The sequence below is a fragment of the Ranitomeya imitator genome, chromosome 1 (assembly GCF_032444005.1).
Source record: "Ranitomeya imitator isolate aRanImi1 chromosome 1, aRanImi1.pri, whole genome shotgun sequence".
Lineage (NCBI taxonomy): Eukaryota > Metazoa > Chordata > Amphibia > Anura > Dendrobatidae > Ranitomeya > Ranitomeya imitator.
The window spans coordinates 854479550-854503012 of record NC_091282.1 but is presented as its reverse complement, the minus strand read 5'-3'; positions in this window follow the sequence as shown (position 1 = coordinate 854503012).

The window sequence follows — 23463 nt, the reverse complement described above, 5'->3', positions numbered from 1 at the left end:
TCAAAAACAAAACAATGGACCAAAAAGTACTGGAATAATGAAATGTCTTTGCAGAAATCTTCTTTTCTTCTTTAGACCACAAATCTAGATTGGTCTAGGATGCAGGGAAAGCACGGGGATTATTGAGCTCTCATCCTCTTGCCTAAAGGCCAAGATGATTTCACTGCTTTTCCCTGGTTGGCCAAAGGACAGACTCATAAACACAATCTGTCCCCGCCCTTATGACATTAACCCCTTATTTTTTCAAAGCAATGGGCGAGGGGGGTGCAGGTGTCCATTGCTGAGCCCCTTCTTCTTCTATTGCTTCAGCTGGTCAGGGTCTCACTTTATTCGCCATTTAGCAGAAGCTTCCAGGGTTAGTTCTCCCCTTGCTTGTCATCAGCTAGCTGTTCTGAGGTTCACCCTGGTCACGGCTTAGCAGCATCTGGGCTCGGTCTCAGCACTCAATTGGACATTGGCAGCATATGTAAACTCAGTCCAAAGCAACAGTCCAAGATAGATTAAGTTGGTCCATGATAAATCAGTCCAAAAGTTCTGGTCCTGGTGGCCTGTTTCTCCACCCCTTCATCAAATGAATAAAACAAAAATACCTGGTCCAATTAAATATGCCCAAAACAACCTTTGAAATTTTCTACGGTAGCAAACAGATTTTAATTTTCATCTAAATCATAACTTTCTACTGAATAAAACATGTGTATCATATATACTGTATATCACATATGTCTGGACTTATACACTGAAAATATAACATAACTCCAGAATATCAAACACAGTTATTAAATGCATCAAATTCATATCACATTTGCATAACAATGATCATAATTTGTAGTATAATAATGTCAATAAAAATTACAAAATTATGTTCATACTCAAAATCAAAATCAGTAATTAAATGTTTCCATATTTTCAAGAAATACATAACCCAAACCAATATGCTTTTAACCCAATTTTAACAAATTAATTATTTACATCAATACAAACACCTTACATCCACTCACTGTCCCTGACTTCAACAATGCATTCATTCAGTACACAGTAAAGTTTCTCATTTACATATGAAACAAAGAAAATCACACTTTGGGTAACCCACACATTTGTATTGCATGTTAATTATGTACTCAAGTGTAGATGCAAATCAAAAACAAAACTGATATTAATAAACATTCATTTAAAATAATTTCTTTTTAACATATACCGTATATACTCGAGTATAAGCCGACCCGAGTATAAGCCGACCCCCCTAATTTTGCCACAAAAAACTGGGAAAACTTATTGACTCGAGTATAAGCCTAGGGTGGAAATGCAGCATTTACCGGTGAATTTCAAAAATAAAAATAGATCATTATTTCCCCATAGCTGTGCCATATAGTGCTCTACACCGTTCATTATTTCCCCATAGCTGTGCCCCATATAGTGCTCTGCACCGTTCATTGTGCCCCATTGCTGTGCCATATACAGTGCTCTGCACCGTTCATTGTGCCCCATTGCTGTGCCATATACGGTGCTCTGCACCGTTCATTGTGCCCCATTGCTGTGCCATATACGGTGCTCTGCACCGTTCATTGTGCCCCATTGCTGTGCCATATACAGTGCTCTGCACCGTTCATTGTGCCCCATTGCTGTGCCATATACGGTGCTCTGCACCGTTCATTGTGCCCCATTGCTGTGCCATATACAGTGCTCTGCACCGTTCATTGTGCCCCATATCTGTGCCCATATACGGTGCTCTGCTCCGTTCATTGTGCCCCATTGCTGTGCCATATACGGTGCTCTGCACCGTTCATTGTGCCCCATATCTGTGCCCATATACGGTGCTCTGCACCGTTCATTGTGCCCCATTGCTGTGCCATATACGGTGCTCTGCACCGTTCATTGTGCCCCATTGCTGTGCCATATACGGTGCTTTGCACCGTTCATTGTGCCCCATTGCTGTGCCATATACGGTGCTCTGCACCGTTCATTGTGCCCCATAGAAATCTCTGCCGCCGCTGCTGCAATAAAAAAAAAAACCACATACTCACCTCCCTTGATTGCAGCTCCCGGCGTCTCGTTCCGGCGCCTCCATCTTCCCGGCGTCTCTGCTCTGACTGATCAGGCAGAGGGCGCCGCGCACACTGTATGCGTCATCGCGCCCTCTGTCTGAACAGTCAGAGTGCAGACGCCGGGAAGATGGAGGCGCCGGCCGGGAAGATGGAGCGGCGCCCGGCGGCTGGAACGAGGACAGGTGAATATGCTATACTTACCTAGTCCTGGCGATCCTCGCGCTGTCCCTCTGCCTGGTCTTCGGTGCCGCAGCTCTTCCTGTCAGCGGTCACCGGCACCGCTGATTAGAGGAATGAATAGGCGGCTCCGCCCCTATGGGAGGTGGAGCCGCTTATTCATATCTCTAATGAGCGGTCCCACGTGACCGCTGAAGAGGGGAAGAAGCTGCAGCACAGAAGCCCGTGGGACGGCAGGGACAGCGCGAGGATCGCTGGGACTAGGTAAGTATACCTCAGCGCCCTCACCCCTTCACCCGCCGACCCTGCCACCCACATTGACTCGAGTATAAGCCGAGAGGGGCACTTTCAGCCCAAAAATTTGGGCTGAAAATCTCGGCTTATACTCGAGTATATACGGTACGTTTTTCAAAAACCCAATATACAGTACACAGGAACTCCCAAAATATAAAAATGTGAAAAACTCAAAAAATAAGTAGTTGGATTCCTGTTTCAATTCTGAAGAGACAAAAACTATTTACAATGCACACATGGTAATCAGATGACCAAGGATTCTTCTTTCAATCCTGCACACAAACAAAAGGTTAATTACGCACGGTCATGCGCTAGTGTACATTTGTAAACGTGTGTGTGTTGTGAGTGAAAGTCGTTCATTAAAATCCCCTCCCTATTGGATGACTGTTCGCGGAAGGTGGGTGATTGCTATCTAGCGCCCGACTTAGCTACCAGCACGTTACACACCATACAGTGTCTAATAGCTGTGACTGCCAGTGCGGCGCTGTGCGCTTTCACAGCGCTTTCCTGACCCAAGCCTGGGTGGTTAATGGCGTCCGCAAGTGCGGCACCACATGCACTCTCGTGCATCTGTTATTATTACTTTGGTTACGCTGACACCCCCTTAGCGGTGTCGAGCGCAAGTAGTCTAGTCGGACTCGGATCCCAAGTCTTGGGACTGAGCTTGGTGACTCCTTGCTTGCGCTCTTGTGTGCGGTACTGTGGCCCTGTGACTTAACAGGGTTCGCTTCCTTCACACAGGGTGAAGTTAACCCGTGTGTGTATTCACATTGTACCGCCATATAGTCTGTCATTACTTGGCAGCAGGTTCCATCTCTGCATGGTGGACCCCGGGCTGCGAACGCACCTTAATCTATCTTATTATTTGGTGTGTTCCGCTAGCCCTAACATTACACTAGCGACAGGGTCTGGCTAGTAATGACGGACATACAGCAATCCTTGCGGTATATCCAGCAGCTGGAGGGTAGGTTGGCGGCTCTCGAGAGCTCAACCTCAGCTGTGGATATTACAGGCTGCTAGCGTGGCTGCAGCAACCTTGTCCACTGCCACCCCTGTTCCGACATTATCTCGCCTCCCGCTGCCCGAAAAATTTTCTGGAGATAGCAAATCTTGTAGAGGATTCGTGAGTCAGTGCTCTATTCACCTCGAGCTCCTGGCTGCACGTTTTCCCACAGAGCGGGCTAAGGTGGGATTTATTGTCTCTCTCTTGTCGGACAGGGCGTTGGAATGGGCTACGCCGCTGTGGGAGCATGGCGATCATGTGGTGTAGAGTGCTCCGCTGTTTCTGAGCACTCTGAAACAGGTCTTTTTACGACCTCAAGTCACCCATGATACTGCGCTCCAACTGCTGGCATTAACTCAGGGTGAGTCCTTGGTCAGCCATTTTGCCGTCCCCTTCCGCACTTTAGCTTCTGAGCTGGAGTGGTCGGATAAAGCCCTTATCCCCATATTTTGGAAGGGGCTGGCTGATCACGTGAAGGACGCTCTGGCCACTAGGGAGATTCCTGCCACACTGGAGGAGTTAATAACTATCTCTACTCGTATTGACCTCCATTTTAACGAGCGGAGGTTAGAACGAGCCCAGTGTAGGCAGAGGTTTTGCCTGGCTCCTACCTTCGCCAAACCTCTGGAATCTCTGGTCCTGGTTCCTGAGTCACATGAGGCCATGGAAGTGTCACAAGCGGGATCTAAGTCCCGGACCGCTTGTGCACTCAAGGTCTGTCATGTTTGCCAGCAGTCAGGACATCTTGCCACCAGATGTCCCCAGCGGTCGAGGAAACGTCAGCGTCTAGTGGTAGTGGGTGGAGGTACACTAGACACGGCGATGTTTGGCTCCAAATTGTCCTTTAAGGGGACAACTATTATAGGCTCATTCTCCCACTCGGTAGAGCTCTGCGTGGATTCTGGGGCGGAGGGCAATTTTATGTCTTCTGCCTTCGCCCAACGTCACGCAATACCCCTGGTTATGCTAGCTCAACCAGTAACGGTACGAGTGGTGAATAGGTCGACACTGCCCTCACAGATAACACACCAGGCCATCCCTTTTACTCTGTCCATGTCGCCATCCCATCAGGAGATAATATCTCTGCTCGTCATTCCTGAGGGAATTGATGAGGTCCTGTTGGGAATATCTTGGCTACGGTACCACTCTCCTCATATCGAGTGGTCCTCAAGCAGAATTCTGGGATGGGGTGAATCTTGTGGGGGTAGGTGTCAGAGGGAGTGCATTCAGGTTGCTACTACAGAGGTACCCGCAGATCTTTCCTCTCTCCCCAAGCAATACTGGTCTTATGCAGACGTGTTCTCCAAAAAGGCAGTGGAGACCCTTCCGCCCCATCGCCCCTATGACTGTCCTATTGATCTCTTGCCTGGTGCTGAGCCTTCCCGGGGTCGAGTCTATCCGTTATCTCTCCCGGAGAAGGAGGCAATGTCACAGTACATCCAGGAAAATCTGGCAAGAGGATTCATTAGGAAGTCAGTGTCACCTGCTGGGGCAGGGTTCTTCTTCGTGCAGAAGAAGAATGGGGAATTGCGTCCATGCATAGACTACAGGGGTCTTAACGTCATCACCGTTAAGAATAAGTATCCTTTGCCCCTGATATCTGAGCTCTTCGATAGGCTTCGGGGAGCAAGGGTATTTACTAAATTAGATCTGCGGGGTGCTTACAACCTGATTCGCATCCGTGAGGGGGACAATTGGAAGATGGCTTTTAACACCAGGGATGGGCACTATGAATATCTGGTGATGCCCTTCGGGCTCTGTAATGCCCCAGCCGTATTCCAAGACTTTGTGAACGACATCTTCCGGGATATGCTCTCCACCTCGGTCGTAGTTTATCTGGATGATATTCTCATCTACTCTCCAGATATTGACTCCTACTGGAGAGATGTTTGCAAAGTCTTCGACCTCCTACGGGCAAACTCCCTCTATGCCATGTTGGAGAAGTGTATGTTCGAGCAGGAGTCCTTACCTTTCCTGGGCTACTGTATATCATCTCCGCCCAGGGATTGGCTATTGATCCTGCCAAACTACAGGCTGTGATGGACTGGCAGGAACCCCATTCACTTAAATTGGTGCAGCGCTTTATGGGGTTCATTAACTACTATCGTCAGTTCATCCCACACTTCTCAACTTTGGTAGCTCCCTTGGTTGCCTCACCAAGAAGGGAGCAAATCCCAAGTTGTGGTCAGAGGAGGTCTCCAAGGCCTTTTTCTCGATTAAGTCACACTTCGCTAGCGCTCCCATCCTACATCGCCCCGATGTAGATAAGCCATTTGTCATGGAGGTGGATGCCTCTTCCGTTGGTGTTGGAGCAGTCCTTTTCCAAAAGGATGCTCAAGGTCGGAAGAATCCTTGCTTTTTCTTCTCCAAGACCTTCACACCAGCGAAGAGGAATTATTCCATCGGGGACAGGGAGTTGCTAGCCATGAAGTTAGCTTTTTCAGAGTGGAGACACCTCTTGGAGGGAGCTCGCTTTCCCTTCCAAGTGTTCACTGACCACAAGAACTTGGTGTACCTGCAGACAGCCCAGCAGTTAAATTCTCGCCAGGCCAGATGGTCCTTGTTCTTCTCCCGGTTTCATTTCACCCTCCATTTTCTTTCTGGGCAGAAGAACATTCGGGCCGACGCTCTCTCTCTCGCTCCGTTGTGTCATCTGTGGAGGAGGAAGAGGAGCCTCGGCTTTTTGTCCCCACCGAGAGCTTGAGAACTGTGGCCCGGTTTCGCTAGAGTCTGTGCCTCGGGGCAAGACTTTTGTACCATCCAGTTTGCGACTGGAGATTCTCTCTTGGGCACACTTGTCCAGGGTGGGTGGACATTTTGGTTCCAAAAGGACATCTGAGTTACTGGCGAGGATATACTGGTGGCCGCATATGGCTCGTGATGTCGCAGAATATGTTCGGGCGTGTGTCTCGTGCGCTTAACAACGCCGTAGCTGACTCCACTGGTCAGACTCCATTCCTCCTAAATTACGGCCAGCATCCGCGTGTTCCTGTGCCCATGCCTGTGTCTTCTGCCGATGCCAGGGTGGCAGACTGGGCTGTGGAGGCACGGGACATTTGGGACCGCACTCAGGATGCCATTCGGGCCTCCAAGGAGAGAATGAGGTCCTCCGCCGATGCTCATCGGTGCCCCGCTCCGACCTTTGCTCCTGGCGACTTAGTGTGGCTCTCCTCCCGTAGCATCAGGCTGCATGTTGAGTCCACTAAGTTTGCACCTCGTTACTTGGGTCCCTTCAAGGTCCTCAAACAGGTTAACCCTGTGGTCTACCGTCTGGCCCTTCCTCCACGCTTGGGTATCACCGACACCTTTCATGTGTCCCTCTTGAAACCCGTATACATGTCCCTGTTTTCCGAGTCATCTGCCGGGACATCGGGTTCGTCCACAGACGATTACGAGGTGAACGCTATTTTGGGGTGCAAGGTGGTACGTGGCAAAAAATTCTATTTAGTGGATTGGAAGGGTTATGGCCCAGAGGGTAGGTCCTGGGAGCCTGCTGAACACATTCAAGCTCCACAGCTCATTGCTGCCTTTGAGCGTAGCGAGGTCCAAGGAGGAAGGGGGCCCTAGGAGGGGGGGGTAATGTTAGGTTCCCGCCTCTGCACAGGGGGAATCTCAAACCATCTCTGCTGTGGTCTCCCATTCTTCTCCCAGTGGAGTCTGCTCAGCAGAGACGTCGTTCCCAGCATCTTGCTCAGTCTCACTCTGTGCATAGGATTACTGCTGTTTTGCCTGCGTCTGCCATTGAAGCCAGTGCTGGGCAGTGGCGAGCAGACGCTTTTGGGATCCAAGTCCTGCTTTTTCCCTTCTGAGCATGCCCAGGGTGAGATCTCCCATTGGAGATGGAGGGTCACATGCTCAGATGCTGCAGCGGTTCCCATTGGTCCTTTATTGGAAGGTCCTGAACGTGCTGCAGCTATATAAGCTGCGCATGACCGCACGGCCATGCGCTAGTGTACATTTGTAAACGTGTGTGCGTTGTGAGTGAAAGTCGTTCATTAAAATCCCCTTGGATGACTGTTCGCGGAAGGTGGGTGATTGCTATCTAGCGCCCGACTTAGCTACCAGCACGTTACACACCATACAGCGTCAAATTGCTGTGACCGCCAGTGCGGCGCCGTGCGCTTTCACAGCGCTTTCCTGACCGAAGCCTGGGTGGTTAGTGGCGTCCGCCAGTGTGGCACTGCATGCACTCTCATGCATCTGTTATTATTACTTTGGTTACGCTGACACCCCCTTAGCGGTGTCGAGCGCAAGTAGTCTAGTCGGACTCGGATCCCAAGTCTTGGGACTGAGCTTGGTGACTCCTTGCTTGCGCTCTTGTGTGCAGTACCGCGGCCCTGTGACTTAACAGGGTTCCCTTCCTTCACACAGGGTGAAGTTAACCCGTGTGTGTAGAGTTGAGCGACCTTGACCTTTTTAGAGTCGAGCCGGGTTTCGCGAAACCCGACTATCTCAAAAGTCGGGTCGAGTGAAATCGGCCGATTATGACGTAAAGTCGGGATCAACCGAAACACGAAACCCAATGCAAGTCAATGGGGCAGCATAGTCGGCAGTGAGTGGGGGCCAGGAAAACACCTAGAGTGCCCATTTTAATGTCAAAACCATCCATTCTTCTTAATGAAGCTTGTCAAGCGTAATTTACCTTATAATAATTGGAAGGCATTTGAAATTGGGGGTCATTTGGCTAAAGTTGTGTGGGGTAGGGCTGGTTCAAGTAATTAGTGGGCCCAGGAAATCTGGACCACGTCACGGCAGTGGAGCAGGGAGAGGTAAGTATTTCAACTTTGCAAGTGCTGTGATCCTGAGCAAGCAGGGGGGGCCCACTTGTTGGCATTGGCACTGGCACAGGGCCCCTCAAAGTACAGCGGTGTGTTTGCACGGCGGGGGCGCCTCCCACCGGCAGCAACACTTTTGCGTACTATGAGAGGCCCTGTGCCAGTGACGTCGCCAACTAGTATTCCTCCCCCCACCTGATGAAGGAACCTGCACTTTCATCTGCACCTTCCTCTTTGTCCCCGTGTAAGGTGGTATGGTATGCGGGAAGAGCAACCTGACTTTCAGCAGGGTCACAATGTTGTTGTGTAGCATGCACGGGGAATGTTGCGTTATGGGTCAATGTACCAGCAGACTCATCTATCACTGGCTGGGCAATGGGCACGATGAAGTGGAAACACAGATATAGGCCCAAAGAATAAAGTGGGCTAAATGCAGTTCAAAATTGGTAACACAGGAATAACCAGGGGGCATTGCAGTGGAGGACAACTGGAATGAGAGGCTGACACAGAGAGTAGGGCCAAATCAGTAAGTAGTCGAAATGCAGTTCAAAATTGGCAACCGTAGTAAACAGGCGGCACAGCTTTGTTCAGTGGAGGAGAACAGCAAGGAGTGGCAGACACCAATAGTAGGCCCCAACCCAACTAGTAGGCCAAATGCAGTCTAACATTAACAACTACTTAACGAGAGCCTGAAAATGGAATTTCAGGACAGGAAACCAGGAGAACAGCAAGGAGTGGCAGACACCGATAGTAGGCCCCAAACCAACTAGTACGCCAAATGCAGTTGTTCCATTTAACCACAATTTAATGAGAGCCTGAAGATAGAAGCTCAGGAAAGGCAACCTGGGGAACACCTTGGAGTGTAACACACCATCTCTCTCCACCCCATACCCATTTTGTAGGCCTAATGCAGTGTACTTTTCTACAACTACTAAACGAGAGTCGGAAGACCGAAGCAATGGCAAGGAAACCTGGGGAACACCTTGGAGTGTAACACACCATCTCTCTCCACCCCATACGCAATTTGTAGGCCTAATGCAGTGTAGTTTCCAAGAACTACTAAACGAGAGCCGGAAGATCGAAGCTCAGGAAAGGCAACCTGGGGAACACCTTCGAGTGTAACACACCCTCTCTCTACACCCCATACCCAATTTGAAGGCCTAATGCAGTGTAGTTTCCAAGAACTACTAAACGAGAGCCGGAAGATCGAAGCTCAGGAAAGGCAACCTGGGGAACACCTTGGAGTGTAACACACCCTCTCGCTACACCCCATACCCAATTTGAAGGCCTAATGCAGCGTAGTTTCCAACAACTACTAAACGAGAGCCGGAAGATCGAAGCTCAGGAAAGGCAACCTGGGGAACACCTTGGAGTGTAACAAACCCTCTCTCTACACCCCATACCCAATTTGTAGGCCTAATGCAGCGTAGTTTCCGACAACTACTAAACGAGAGCATGAAGATCGAAGCTCAGGAAAGGCAACCTGGGGAACACCTTGGAGTGTAACACACCCTCTCTCTACACCCCATACCCAATTTGAAGGCCTAATGCAGTGTAGTTTCCAAGAACTACTAAACGAGAGCCGGAAGATCGAAGCTCAGGAAAGGCAACCTGGGGAACACCTTGGAGTGGAACACACCATCTCTCTACACCCCATACCCAATTTGAAGGCCTAATGCAGCGTAGTTTCCAACAACTACTAAACGAGAGCCGGAAGATCGAAGCTCAGGAAAGGCAACCTGGGGAACACCTTGGAGTGTAACACAACGTCTCTCTACACCACGGAAGGGCTGATTCTTAGGAAGGAAGGCTGTTGGAAATAAGCATTGCGCGTCCGAGGGTGATTATATTCTTATTAGGTATATACTCACCCTCGGACGCGCCCTGCTTCTTTATTTGGAATGAATGTTTATTTGCAATGTGGTGTTGACTTTCTCTATTATTTTGGTAATTAATGATTTTATTATTTTCATTGTTTTGCATCTTCTCGGCAATAATATAAAGAAGACGCGACAGGACAACACTCGGTGGATGCCATATGTGTGTTTTCAATTTAAAAAACCTTTCAGTTAACTACTTGCAGGAGAAAGTAATTGTAGCTGGTGGCCATTTTTAGTACTGTACCAGATTTTAGTTGTGTGTTTGTTTTTAATGTTAAAATGTCTGCATTTGATATCTCACCAGTATTTTCTTTTTTATAAGCAAAATACTTTTTTTTTTATTTTATGATGTTGGTTCAAGGGGTACACGGGCAGCAGTAGACAGGTCAGTGGAGGCCTAGTGGAAGGAGGGACCGCAGACAGGCTTCGAAGCCCTAACATAATAAATTGGGCTGCCTGTAGGCAATTTAAAATTGGTTCCAGGGGAACACGGGCAGCATTAGACAGGTCAGTGGAGGCCTAGAGGAAGGAGGGACCGCAGATGCGCCAATGTTTCCCCCATACCAAATTTGTAGGCCTAATGCAGTGTAGTTTCCAACAACTACTAAACGAGAGCCGGAATATCGAAGCTCAGGAAAGGCAACCTGGGGAACACCTTGGAGTGTAACACACCCTCTCTCTACACCCCATACCCAATTTGAAGGCCTAATGCAGTGTAGTTTCCAAGAACTACTAAACGAGAGCCGGAAGATCGAAGCTCAGGAAAGGCAACCTGGGGAACACCTTGGAGTGTAACACAACGTCTCTCTACACCACGGAAGGGCTGATTCTTAGGAAGGAAGGCTGTTGGAAATAAGCATTGCGCGTCCGAGGGTGATTATATTCTTATTAGGTATGTACTCACCCTCGGACGCGCCCTGCTTCTTTATTTGGAATGAATGTTTATTTGCAATGTGGTGTTGACTTTCTCTATTATTTTGGTAATTAATGATTTTATTATTTTCATTGTTTTGCATCTTCTCGGCAATAATATAAAGAAGACGCGACAGGACAACACTCGGTGGATGCCATATGTGTGTTTTCAATTTAAAAAACCTTTCAGTTAACTACTTGCAGGAGAAAGTAATTGTAGCTGGTGGCCATTTTTAGTACTGTACCAGATTTTAGTTGTGTGTTTGTTTTTAATGTTAAAATGTCTGCATTTGATATCTCTCCAGTATTTTCTTTTTTGTAAGCAAAATACTTATTTTTATATTTTCTGATGTTGGTTCCAAGGGTACACGGGCAGCAGTGCCCTGGTCAGTGTAGTAGTAGTTGAAAGAATGGACCGCAGACAGGCATCGAAGGCCTAAAATAAAAAAATTGGGCTGGCTGTAGGCAATTTTAAATTGGTTCCAGGGGTACACGGGCAGCAGTGGTGTGGTCAGTGGAGGCCTAGTGGAAGGAGTGACCGCAGACAGGCATCGAAGGCCTAAAATAATAACACATGGCTGTTGGCAATTTTAAATTGGTTCCAGGGGTACACGCGCAGCAGTGACCTGGTCAGTGTAGTAGTAGTTGAAAGAATGGACCGCAGACAGGCATCGAAGGCCTAAAATAAAAAAATTGGGCTGGCTGTAGGCAATTTTAAATTGGTTCCAGGGGTACACGGGCAGCAGTGGTGTGGTCAGTGGAGGCCTAGTGGAAGGAGTGACCGCAGACAGGCATCGAAGGCCTAAAATAATAACACATGGCTGTAGGCAATTTTAAATTGGTTCCAGGGGTACACGGGCAGCAGTGGTGTGGTCAGTGGAGGCCTAGTGGAAGGAGTCACCGCAGACAGGCATCGAAGGCCTAAAATAATAACACATGGCTGTAGGCAATTTTAAATTGGTTCCAGGGGTACACGGGCAGCAGTGCCCTGGTCAGTGTAGTAGTAGTTGAAAGAATGGACCGCAGACAGGCATCGAAGGCCTAAAATAAAAAAATTGGGCTGGCTGTAGGCAATTTTAAATTGGTTCCAGGGGTACACGGGCAGCAGTGGTGTGGTCAGTGGAGGCCTAGTGGAAGGAGTGACCGCAGACAGGCATCGAAGGCCTAAAATAATAACACATGGCTGTAGGCAATTTTAAATTGGTTCCAGGGGTACACGGGCAGCAGTGGTGTGGTCAGTGGAGGCCTAGTGGAAGGAGTCACCGCAGACAGGCATCGAAGGCCTAAAATAATAACACATGGCTGTAGGCAATTTTAAATTGGTTCCAGGGGTACACGGGCAGCAGTGCCCTGGTCAGTGTAGTAGTAGTTGAAAGAATGGACCGCAGACAGGCATCGAAGGCCTAAAATAAAAAAATTGGGCTGGCTGTAGGCAATTTTAAATTGGTTCCAGGGGTACACGGCCAGCAGTGGTGTGGTCAGTGGAGGCCTAGTGGAAGGAGTGACCGCAGACAGGCATCGAAGGCCTAAAATAATAACACATGGCTGTAGGCAATTTTAAATTGGTTCCAGGGGTACACGGGCAGCAGTGACCTGGTCAGTGTAGTAGTAGTTGAAAGAATGGACCGCAGACAGGCATCGAAGGCCTAACATAACAAAAATGTCAATACAATGGTATTGTCAGTGGCAGGCATTGAAGGATGTCAGCGCATAGACTAAACATTGGTGGAGCTGTGAGATAATTTTGCAAGTGGTAGAGCACTGTTTGAGCTGGGGTGGGGGGAAACTGTCTTGTGGCCGGCGGTACAGGCCCAGGGCCCCTCATATTACAACGGTGTGTCTGACGTTGGGTGCGCACCACCACCGCCAGAGACACTTTATTGTACTAGGAGGGACCCAGTGGCAGTGCCGTCGACCAAAAGCGGGCTCACCCACCTCTTCAGACAAACTGCACTCTCACGGGTGCTGTCGCCAAGTGTCGATACCACGGCCCCGTGTGGGGAGTTTGGCCATTTAGTGAGGTGTAAACATGTCGTATGCTGGACAATCAGGTGCAGAAAATTACGAGATTGGAAAAGGCATTCAGAATAGTCCACAGGCAACACCTTTTCATAGGAAAGCTAGGTGTCAGCCGGGCAAGGTGGGGCAAAAGATTTCGAAATCCAGTTGTGGTTCATTTTAATGAAGGTTAGATCATCTACATTTTGGGTAGCCAGACGAGTCCTTTTTTCTGTTAGTATTGAACCTGCAGCACTGAATACTCTTTCTGATAGGACACTAGCTGCCGGGCAAGCAAGCTCCTGCAATGCATATTCTGCCAATTCTGGCCAGGTGTCTAATTTTGATGCCCAGTAATCAAATGGGAATGACGGTTGAGGGAGAACATCGATAAGGGATGAAAAATAGTTTGTAACCATACTGGACAAATGTTGTCTCCTGTCACTTTGAATTGATGCTGCAGTACCTGTCCTGTCTGCGGTCATAGCAAAATCACTCCACAACCTGGTCAGAAAACCCCTCTGGCCAACGCCACTTCTGATTTCTGCCCCTCTAACTCCTCTGGTCTGCTGGCCCCTGCAGCTCGTGTGAGAACGATCACGGGCGCTGTGTGCAGGGAATGCCAGAAGCAAACGGTCAACAAGAGTTGATTGTTTGGTTGCTAATATTAGTTCCAAGTTCTCATGTGGCATTATATTTTGCAATTTGCCTTTATAGCGAGGATCAAGGAGGCAGGCCAACCAGTAATCGTCATCATTCATCATTTTAGTTATGCGTGTGTCCCTTTTGAAGATACGTAAGGCATAATCCGCCATGTGGGCCAAAGTTCCAGTTCTCAAATCTGCGGTTGTGCTTGGTTGAGGGGCAGTTTCAGGCAAATCCACGTCACTTGTGTCCCTCAAAAAACCAGAACCCGGCCTTGCCGCGCCACCAATTTCCAGTGGCCCCGGAAAAGCTTCCTCATTAAAAATATAATCATCCCCATCATCCTCCTCCTCCTCCTCCTCCTCTTCGCCCGCTACCTCGTCCTGTACACTGCCCTGGCCAGACAATGGCTGACTGTCATCAAGGCTTTCCTCTTCCTCAGCTGCAGACGCCTGATCCTTTATGTGCGTCAAACTTTGCATCAGCAGACGCATTAGGGGGATGCTCATGCTTATTATGGCGTTGTCTGCACTAACCAGCCGTGTGCATTCCTCAAAACACTGAAGGACTTGACACATGTCTTGAATCTTCGACCACTGCACACCTGACAACTCCATGTCTGCCATCCTACTGCCTGCCCGTGTATGTGTATCCTCCCACAAAAACATAACAGCCCGCCTCTGTTCACACAGTCTCTGAAGCATGTGCAGTGTTGAGTTCCACCTTGTTGCAACGTCTATGATTAGGCGATGCTGGGGAAGGTTCAAAGAACGCTGATAGGTCTGCATACGGCTGGAGTGTACGGGCGAACGGCGGTTATGTGAGCAAAGTCCACGCACTTTGAGGAGCAGGTCGGATAACCCCGGATAACTTTTCAGGAAGCACTGCACCACCAGGTTTAAGGTGTGAGCCAGGCAAGGAATGTGTTTCAGTTGGGAAAGGGAGATGGCAGCCATGAAATTCCTTCCGTTATCACTCACTACCTTGCCTGCCTCAAGATCTACAGTGCCCAGCCACGACTGCGTTTCTTTCTGCAAGAACTCGGACAGAACTTCCGCGGTGTGTCTGTTGTCGCCCAAACACTTCATAGCCAATACAGCCTGCTGACGTTTGCCAGTAGCTGCCCCATAATGGGAGACCTGGTGTGCAACAGTGGCAGCTGCGGATGGAGTGGTTGTGCGACTGCGGTCTGTGGACGAGCTCTCGCTTCTGCAGGAGGACGAAGAGGAGGAGGAGGGGGTGCGAACGGCTACAGCCAATTGTTTCCTAGACCGTGGGCTAGGCAGAACTGTCACAAACTTGCTGTCCCCTGTGGACCCTGCATCCACCACATTTAACCAGTGTGCCGTGATGGACACGTAACGTCCCTGGCCATGCCTACTGGTCCATGCATCTGTTGTCAGGTGCACCTTTGTGCTCACAGATTGCCTGAGTGCATGGACGATGCGCTCTTTAACATGCTGGTGGAGGGCTGGGATGGCTTTTCTGGAAAAAAAGTGTCGACTGGGTAGCTCGTAGCGTGGTACAGCGTAGTCCATCAGGGCTTTGAAAGCTTCGCTTTCAACTAACCGGTAGGGCATCATCTCTAACGAGATTAGTCTAGCTATGTGTGCGTTCAAACCCTGTGTACGCGGATGCGAGGCTAAGTACTTCCTTTTTCTAACCATAGTCTCATGTAGGGTGAGCTGGACTGGAGAGCTGGAGATCGTGGAACTAGCGGGGGTGCCGGTGGACATGGCAGACTGAGAGACGGTGGGAGATGGTATTGTTGCCACCTGTGCCCTAGATGCAGTGTTTCCTACTACGAAACTGGTGATTCCCTGACCCTGACGGCTTTGGCCTGGCAAAGAAACCTGCACAGATACTGCAGGTGGTGCGGAAAATGGTGGCCCTACACTGCCGGAAGGGATGTTGCGTTGCTGACTAGCTTCATTGGCCGAGGGTGCTACAACCTTAAGGGACGTTTGGTAGTTAGTCCAGGCTTGCAAATGCATGGTGGTTAAATGTCTATGCATGCAACTTGTATTGAGACTTTTCAGATTCTGTCCTCTGCTTAAGGTAGTTGAACATTTTTGACAGATGACTTTGCGCTGATCAATTGGATGTTGTTTAAAAAAATGCCAGACTGCACTCTTTCTAGCATCGGATACCTTTTCAGGCATTGCAGACTGAGCTTTAACCGGATGGCCTCGCTGTCCTCCAACAGGTTTTAGCTTTGCCACGCGTTTTGGGCAAGATACGGGCCCGGCAGATGGAACCTGTTGCGATGTTGATGCCTGCTGCGGCCCCTCCTCCTCCGCTTCAGAACTGCTGCCGCCTGCACCCTGTTCCCCCAATGGCTGCCAATCGGGGTCAAGAACTGGGTCATCTATTACCTCTTCTTGTAGCTCGTGTGCAACTTCGTCTGTGTCACCGTGGCGGTCGGTGGTATAGCGTTCGTGATGGGGCAACATAGTCTCATCAGTGTCTGATTCTTGATCAGCACCCTGCGATGGCAATGTTGTGGTCTGAGTCAAAGGACCAGGATAGTAGTCTGGCTGTGGCTGTGCATCAGTGCACTCCATGTCAGATTCAACTTGTAATGGGCATGGACTGTTAACTGCTTCACTTTCTAAGCCAGGGACGGTATGTGTAAAGAGCTCCATGGAGTAACCCGTTGTGTCGCCTGCTGCATTCTTCTCTGTTGTTGTTTTTGCTGAAGAGGACAAGGAAGCGACTTGTCCCTGACCGTGAACATCCACTAACGACGCTCTGCTTTGACATTTACCAGTTTCACGAGAGGAGGCAAAAGAGCTAGAGGCTGAGTCAGCAAGATAAGCCAAAACTTGCTCTTGCTCCTCCGGCTTTAAAAGCGGTTTTCCTACTCCCAGAAAAGGGAGCGTTCGAGGCCTTGTGTAGCCAGACGACGAACCTGGCTCCACAGCTCCAGACTTAGGTGCAATATTTTTTTTCCTACGACCAGCTGATGCTCCACCACTACCACTACCCTCATTACCAGCTGACAATGAACGCCCCCGGCCACGACCTCTTCCACCAGACTTCCTCATTGTTTTAAAAACGTTAACAAACGAACGGTATTTGTTGCTGTCACACAACTTACACGGTGAGCTATAACTTCAGTATGATTTAGCTACCCCTTTACAGGTGGGTGAGACCACAACGAAAATCAGCCACAATGTTACACACTCTGTTGTTGTTGGCAACAAATGAGATGGCACACACGCAGGACTGTCACTGAAGCGCAAATGTAAATATTTATCTCCCACTGATTTGTGTTTGTTTTTTTTAAAAGGGAGACTTCAGAAAAAAAAAAATTAAAAAAAAATTATTTTTTACAGAAGAATTTATAAAACAAATAAAATGAAATGATTGTTTCAGGGAGAATTTAGGAAAAAAAAAAAAAAAAAAGGCTTTGTAGGGCCCACTGAGTGAGAGAGGACGCACACAGGAGTCAGGAGTGGCACACAAGCCCGGAGGCCAATATTAATCTCCCACCGATTGATTTAGTTATTTTTTTTGGTAGATTTTGGAACCCAAATCAAGCAAAAAAATTAATAGGCTTTCTATGGCCCACAATTGGGGAGAGAGAGAGAGATGGCACACCCAGGAGTCAAGACTGGCACACAAGCAGAAGGGGCAATATGAATCTCCCACAGATTTTTTTTTTTTTTTTTTTTTTCAGGGAGACTTGAGAGAAAAAAAAATACCAAAAAAATGATTTTTTTCAGGAATAATTTAGAAACCAAAGAAAATAAAATGATTGTTTCAGGGAGAATTTAGAAAACAAATAAAACAAAAAATAGGCTTTCTAGGGCCCACTGAGTGACAGATGACGCACACAGGAGTCAGGAGTGGCACACAAGCCCAGAGGCCAATATTAATCTCCCACTGATTGATTTAGTGATTTTTTTCAGGTAGATTTTGGAACCCAAATCAAGCAAAAAAATTAATAGGCTTTCTATGGCCCACAATTGGGGAGAGAGAGAGAGATGGCACACCCAGGAGTCAAGACTGGCACACAAGCAGAAGGGGCAATATGAATCTCCCACAGATTTTTTTTTTTTTTTTTTTTTCAGGGAGACTTGAGAGAAAAAAAAATACCAAAAAAATGATTTTTTTCAGGAATAATTTAGAAACCAAAGAAAATAAAATGATTGTTTCAGGGAGAATTTAGAAAACAAATAAAACAAAAAATAGGCTTTCTAGGGCCCACTGAGTGACAGATGATGCACACAGGAGTCAGGAGTGGCACACAAGCCCAGAGGCCAACATTAATCTCCCACTGATTGATTTAGTGATTTTTTTCAGGTAGATTTTGGAACCCAAATCAAGCAAAAAAATTAATAGGCTTTCTATGGCCAACAATTGGGGAGAGAGAGAGATGGCACACCCAGGAGTCAAGACTGGCACACAAGCAGAAGGGGCAATATGAATCTCCCACAGATTTTTTTTTTTTTTTTTTTTTCAGGGAGACTTGAGAGAAAAAAAAATACCAAAAAAATGATTTTTTTCAGGAATAATTTAGAAACCAAAGAAAATAAAATGATTGTTTCAGGGAGAATTTAGAAAACAAATAAAACAAAAAATAGGCTTTCTAGGGCCCACTGAGTGACAGATGACGCACACAGGAGTCAGGAGTGGCACACAAGCCCAGAGGCCAATATTAATCTCCCACTGATTGATTTAGTGATTTTTTTCAGGTAGATTTTGGAACCCAAATCAAGCAAAAAAATTAATAGGCTTTCTATGGCCAACAATTGGGGAGAGAGAGAGAGATGGCACACCCAGGAGTCAAGACTGGCACACAAGCAGAAGGGGCAATATGAATCTCCCACAGATTTTTTTTTTTTTTTTTTTTTTTCAGGGAGACTTGAGAGAAAAAAAAATACCAAAAAAATGATTTTTTTCAGGAATAATTTAGAAACCAAAGAAAATAAAATGATTGTTTCAGGGAGAATTTAGAAAACAAATAAAACAAAAAATAGGCTTTCTAGGGCCCACTGAGTGACAGATGACGCACACAGGAGTCAGGAGTGGCACACAAGCCCAGAGGCCAATATTAATCTCCCACTGATTGATTTAGTGATTTTTTTTGGTAGATTTTGGAACCCAAATCAAGCAAAAAAATTAATAGGCTTTCTATGGCCCACAATTGGGGAGAGAGAGAGAGATGGCACACCCAGGAGTCAAGACTGGCACACAAGCAGAAGGGGCAATATGAATCTCCCACAGATTATTATTTTTTTTTTTTTTTTCAGGGAGACTTGAGAGAAAAAAAAATACAAAAAAAAATGATTTTTTTCAGGAATAATTTAGAAACCAAAGAAAATAAAATGATTGTTTCAGGGAGAATTTAGAAAACAAATAAAACAAAAAATAGGCTTTCTAGGGCCCACTGAGTGACAGATGACGCACACAGGAGTCAGGAGTGGCACACAAGCCCAGAAGCCAATATTAATCTCCCACTGATTGATTTAGTGATTTTTTTCAGGTAGATTTTGGAACCCAAATCAAGCAAAAAAATTAATAGGCTTTCTATGGCCCACTATTTGTGATAGAGATGGCACGCTCAGGACTGGCACACAAGCCCAGAGGCCAATATTAATCTCCCATTTTTTTTTTTTCCAGGGAAAATTTATAAACCCAATAAAAAAAAAAATAATAAATAGGCTTTCTATGGCCCACTATCTGAGAGAGAGAGATGGCACGCTTAGGACTGGCACACAAGCCCAAAGCCCAATATTAATCTCCCACTGATTGATTTAATGATTTTTTCAGGTTGAATTTAGAACCCAAATCAAGCAAAAAAATTAATAGGCTTTCTATGGCCCACTGAGTGAGAGATGGCACACACAGGAGTAAGGAGTGGCACACAAGCCCTGAGGCCAATATTTTTCTCCCACTGATTGATTGATTGATTTTTTCAGGTAGAATTAGGAACCCAAATCAACCCAAAAAATAAATAGGCTTTCTATGGCCCACTATTTGTGAGAAAGATGGCACGCTCAGGACTGGCACACAAGCCCAGAGGCCAATATTAATCTCCCACTTTTTTTTTTTTTCCAGGGAAAATTTATAAACCCAATAAAAAAAATAATAATAAATAGGCTTTCTATGGCCCACTATCTGAGAGAGAGAGATGGCACGCTTAGGACTGGCACACAAGCCCAAAGGCCAATATTAATCTCCCACTGATTGATTGATTGATTTTTTCAGGTAGAATTATGAACCCAAATCAACCCAAAAAATAAATAGGCTTTCTATGGCCCACTATTTGTGAGAGAGATGGCACGCTCAGGACTGGCACACAAGCCCAGAGGCCAATATTAATCTCCCACTTTTTTTTTTTTTCCAGGGAAAATTTATAAACCCAATAAAATAATAAAAAATTAGGCTTTCTATGGCCCACTATCTGAGAGAGAGAGAGATGGCACGCTTAGGACTGGCACACAAGCCCAAAGGCCAATATTAATCTCCCACTGATTGATTTATTGATTTTTTCAGGTAGAATTTAGAACCCAAATCAAGCAAAAAAATTAATAGGCTTTCTATGGCCCACTGAGTGAGAGATGGCACACACAGGAGTAAGGAGTGGCACACAAGCCCCGAGGCCAATATTTTTCTCCCACTGATTGATGTTGTGATTTTTTCTGGTAGATTTTGGAACCCAAATCAAGCAAAAAAATAAATAGGCTTTCTATGGCCCACTGAGTGAGAGATGACACAGACAGAGATGGCACTCTAGCAGAAATGTCAATCTTAATCTCCCACAAAAAAAAAAAAAAAAAAGGAACTGTCCTTCAATTACTATCTCCCTGCAGTAATCTCAGCCAGGTATGGCAGGCAGCAATAAGGAGTGGACTGATGCACAAATTAAATAAAAAGTGTGGACAAACAAACAAGATAGCTGTGCAGAAAGGAAGGAACAAGAGGATTTGTGCTTTGAAAAAAGCAGTTGGTTTGCACAGCGGCGTACACACAGCAATGCAGCTATCAGGGAGCCTTCTAGGGCAGCCCAATGAGCTGCAGCGCTGAGGAAAAAAAAAAAGGAGCTTCCACTGTCCCTGCACACCGAAGGTGGTGTTGGGCAGTGGAAATCGCTACAGCACAAGCGGTTTTGTGGTTAATGGACCCTGCCTAACGCTATCCCTGCTTCTGACGAAGCGGCAGCAACCTCTCCCTAAGCTCAGATCAGCAGCAGTAACATGGCGGTCGGCGGGAACTCCCCTTTATAGCCCCTGTGACGCCGCAGACAGCAAGCCAATCACTGCAATGCCCTTCTCTAAGATGGTGGGGACCAGGACCTATGTCATCACGCTGCCCACACTCTGCGTTTACCTTCATTGGCTGAGAAATGGCGCTTTTCGCGTCATTGAAACGCGACTTTGGCGCGAAAGTCGCGTACCGCATGGCCGACCACGCACAGGGGTCGGATCGGGTTTCATGAAACTCGACTTCGCCAAAAGTCGGCGACTTTTGAAAATGTTCGACCCGTTTCGCTCAACCCTACGTGTGTGTATTCACATTGTACCGCCATATAGTCCGTCATTACTTGGCAGCAGGTTCCATCTCTGCACGGTGGACCCCGGGCTGCGAATGCACCTTAATCTATCTTATTATTTGGTGCATTCCGCTAGCCCTAACAGGGGTCGGCCACGCGGTCGGCGACCTTCGCGCCAAAGTCGTGTTTCTAGGAGACGTTCAGCTCCATTTCTCAGACAATGAAGGTGGACGCAGAGTGTGGGCAGCGTGATGACATAGGTCCTGGTCCCCACCATCTTAGAGAAGGGCATTGCAGTGATTGGCTTGCTTTCTGCGGCGTCACAGGGGCTATAAAGGGGCGTGCACGCCGACCGCCATCTTACTGCTGCCGATCTGAGTATAGGGAGAGGTTGCTGCCGCTTCGTCAGAAGCAGGGATACGGTTAGGCAGGGTACATTAAACCCCCAAACCGCTTGTGCTGTAGCGATTTCCACTGTCCAACACCACCTTTTGTTTGCAGGGACAGTGGAGGCAAGATTTTTGTTCATCAGCTCTGTAGCTTATTGGGCTGCCCTAGAAGGCTCCCTGATAGCTGCATTGCTGTTTGTACGCCGCTGTGCAAACCAACTGCTTTTTTCAAAGCACAAATTCTGTTGCTCCTTCCTTTCTGCACAGCTATCTTGTTTGTTTGTCCACACTTTATACTTTTCTGTGCAGCAGAGCAGTCCCTTTTATAGCTGCCTGCCATACTTTTCTGAGATTACTGTAGGGAGATAGTAATTGTAGTACAGTCCCTTTTTTTTTTTGTTATATCTCTTCAAGCCACTTTCTGCTACAGAAAATATACTCCAACACAGTGGGCCTGATTTATTCACAATTCTCCCAGAAAAAAATAAAACAAGTGGGAGATTAAGATTAGCAAATCTGCATCTGTGCCATTCCTGTCTGTGGTACCTGTCTTTCATTTTCTGCCACAGAAAATATACTCAAATACAGTGGCCCTGATTTCTTCACAATTCTCCCAGAAAAATATAAAACAAGTGGGAGATTAAGATTGGCAAATTGGCATCACTGCCAGTCCTGTCTGTGGCATCTGTCTTTCATTTTCTGCCACAGAAAATATGCTGTATAAGAGTGGGCCTGATTTCTTCAATATTCTCCCAGAAAAAATAAAAAGGGGGAGATTTTTATTGGTAGTGTGTGCATCTGCGTCAGTCCTGTTAGTGGCATATCTGTCTGCCACTTAAGCTGTCTACTGTTATACATTGGGCCTGATTTTCCCTGCAGTCTCACCCACCTATAAAGGGAGATATAAATTCACCACAAGTTTGAGTACACCTTGTAAATGGTTTTACAGTAACAAATACCGTTTGTTTGGTTACATTTTTCAAACAATGAGGAAGTCTGGTGGAAGAGGTCGTGGCCGTGGGCGGTCATTGCCAGCTGGTAATGATGGTAGTGGTGGTGGAGCATCAGGTGGTCATGGGAAAATCAATATAGCACCTAAGTCTCGAGTTGTTGATCCAGCGTCATCGTCTGGCTACACAAGGCCTCGAACGCTCCCTTTTCTGGGAGTAGGAAAACCGCTTTTAAAGCCAGAGCAGCAGGAACAAGTTTTGGCTTTCCTTGCTGACTCTGCCTCTAGCTCTTTCGCCTCCTCTTCGGAAACTGCTAAATGTAAAAGCAGCGCATCGTCAGTGGATGTTCCCGGTCAGGGACAAGTCGCTTCCTTGTCTTCTTCACCAAGAACAACAGAGAAGGATGCGTCAGGCGACACAACTGGTTACTCCATGGAGCTCTTTACACATACCGTTCCTGGGTTAGAAAGGGAAATTGTTAACAGGCCCATTAGAAGATGAATCGGACATGGAGTGCACAGATGCACAGCCACAGCCAGATTACTATGCTGTTCCTTTGACTCAGATCAAAACATTGCCCTCGCAGTGTACTGATCCAGAATCTGACCCTAATGAGACTATAGAGCCCCGTCACGAACGCTATAGCACCGGCTTACACGTTGACACAGAGGAAGTTGCACATGACATAGAAGAGGAGGTCATAGATGACCCAGTTGTTGACCCCGATTGGCAGCCATTGGGGGAACAGGGTGCAGGCAGAAGTAGCTCTGAAGCGGAGGAGGAGGAGCCGCAGCAGGCATCAACATCGCAACAGGTTCCATCTGCCAGGCCCGTATCTGGCCAAAAACGCGTGGCAAAATCAAAAGCAGTTGTAGGACAGCGTGGCCATCCGGTTAA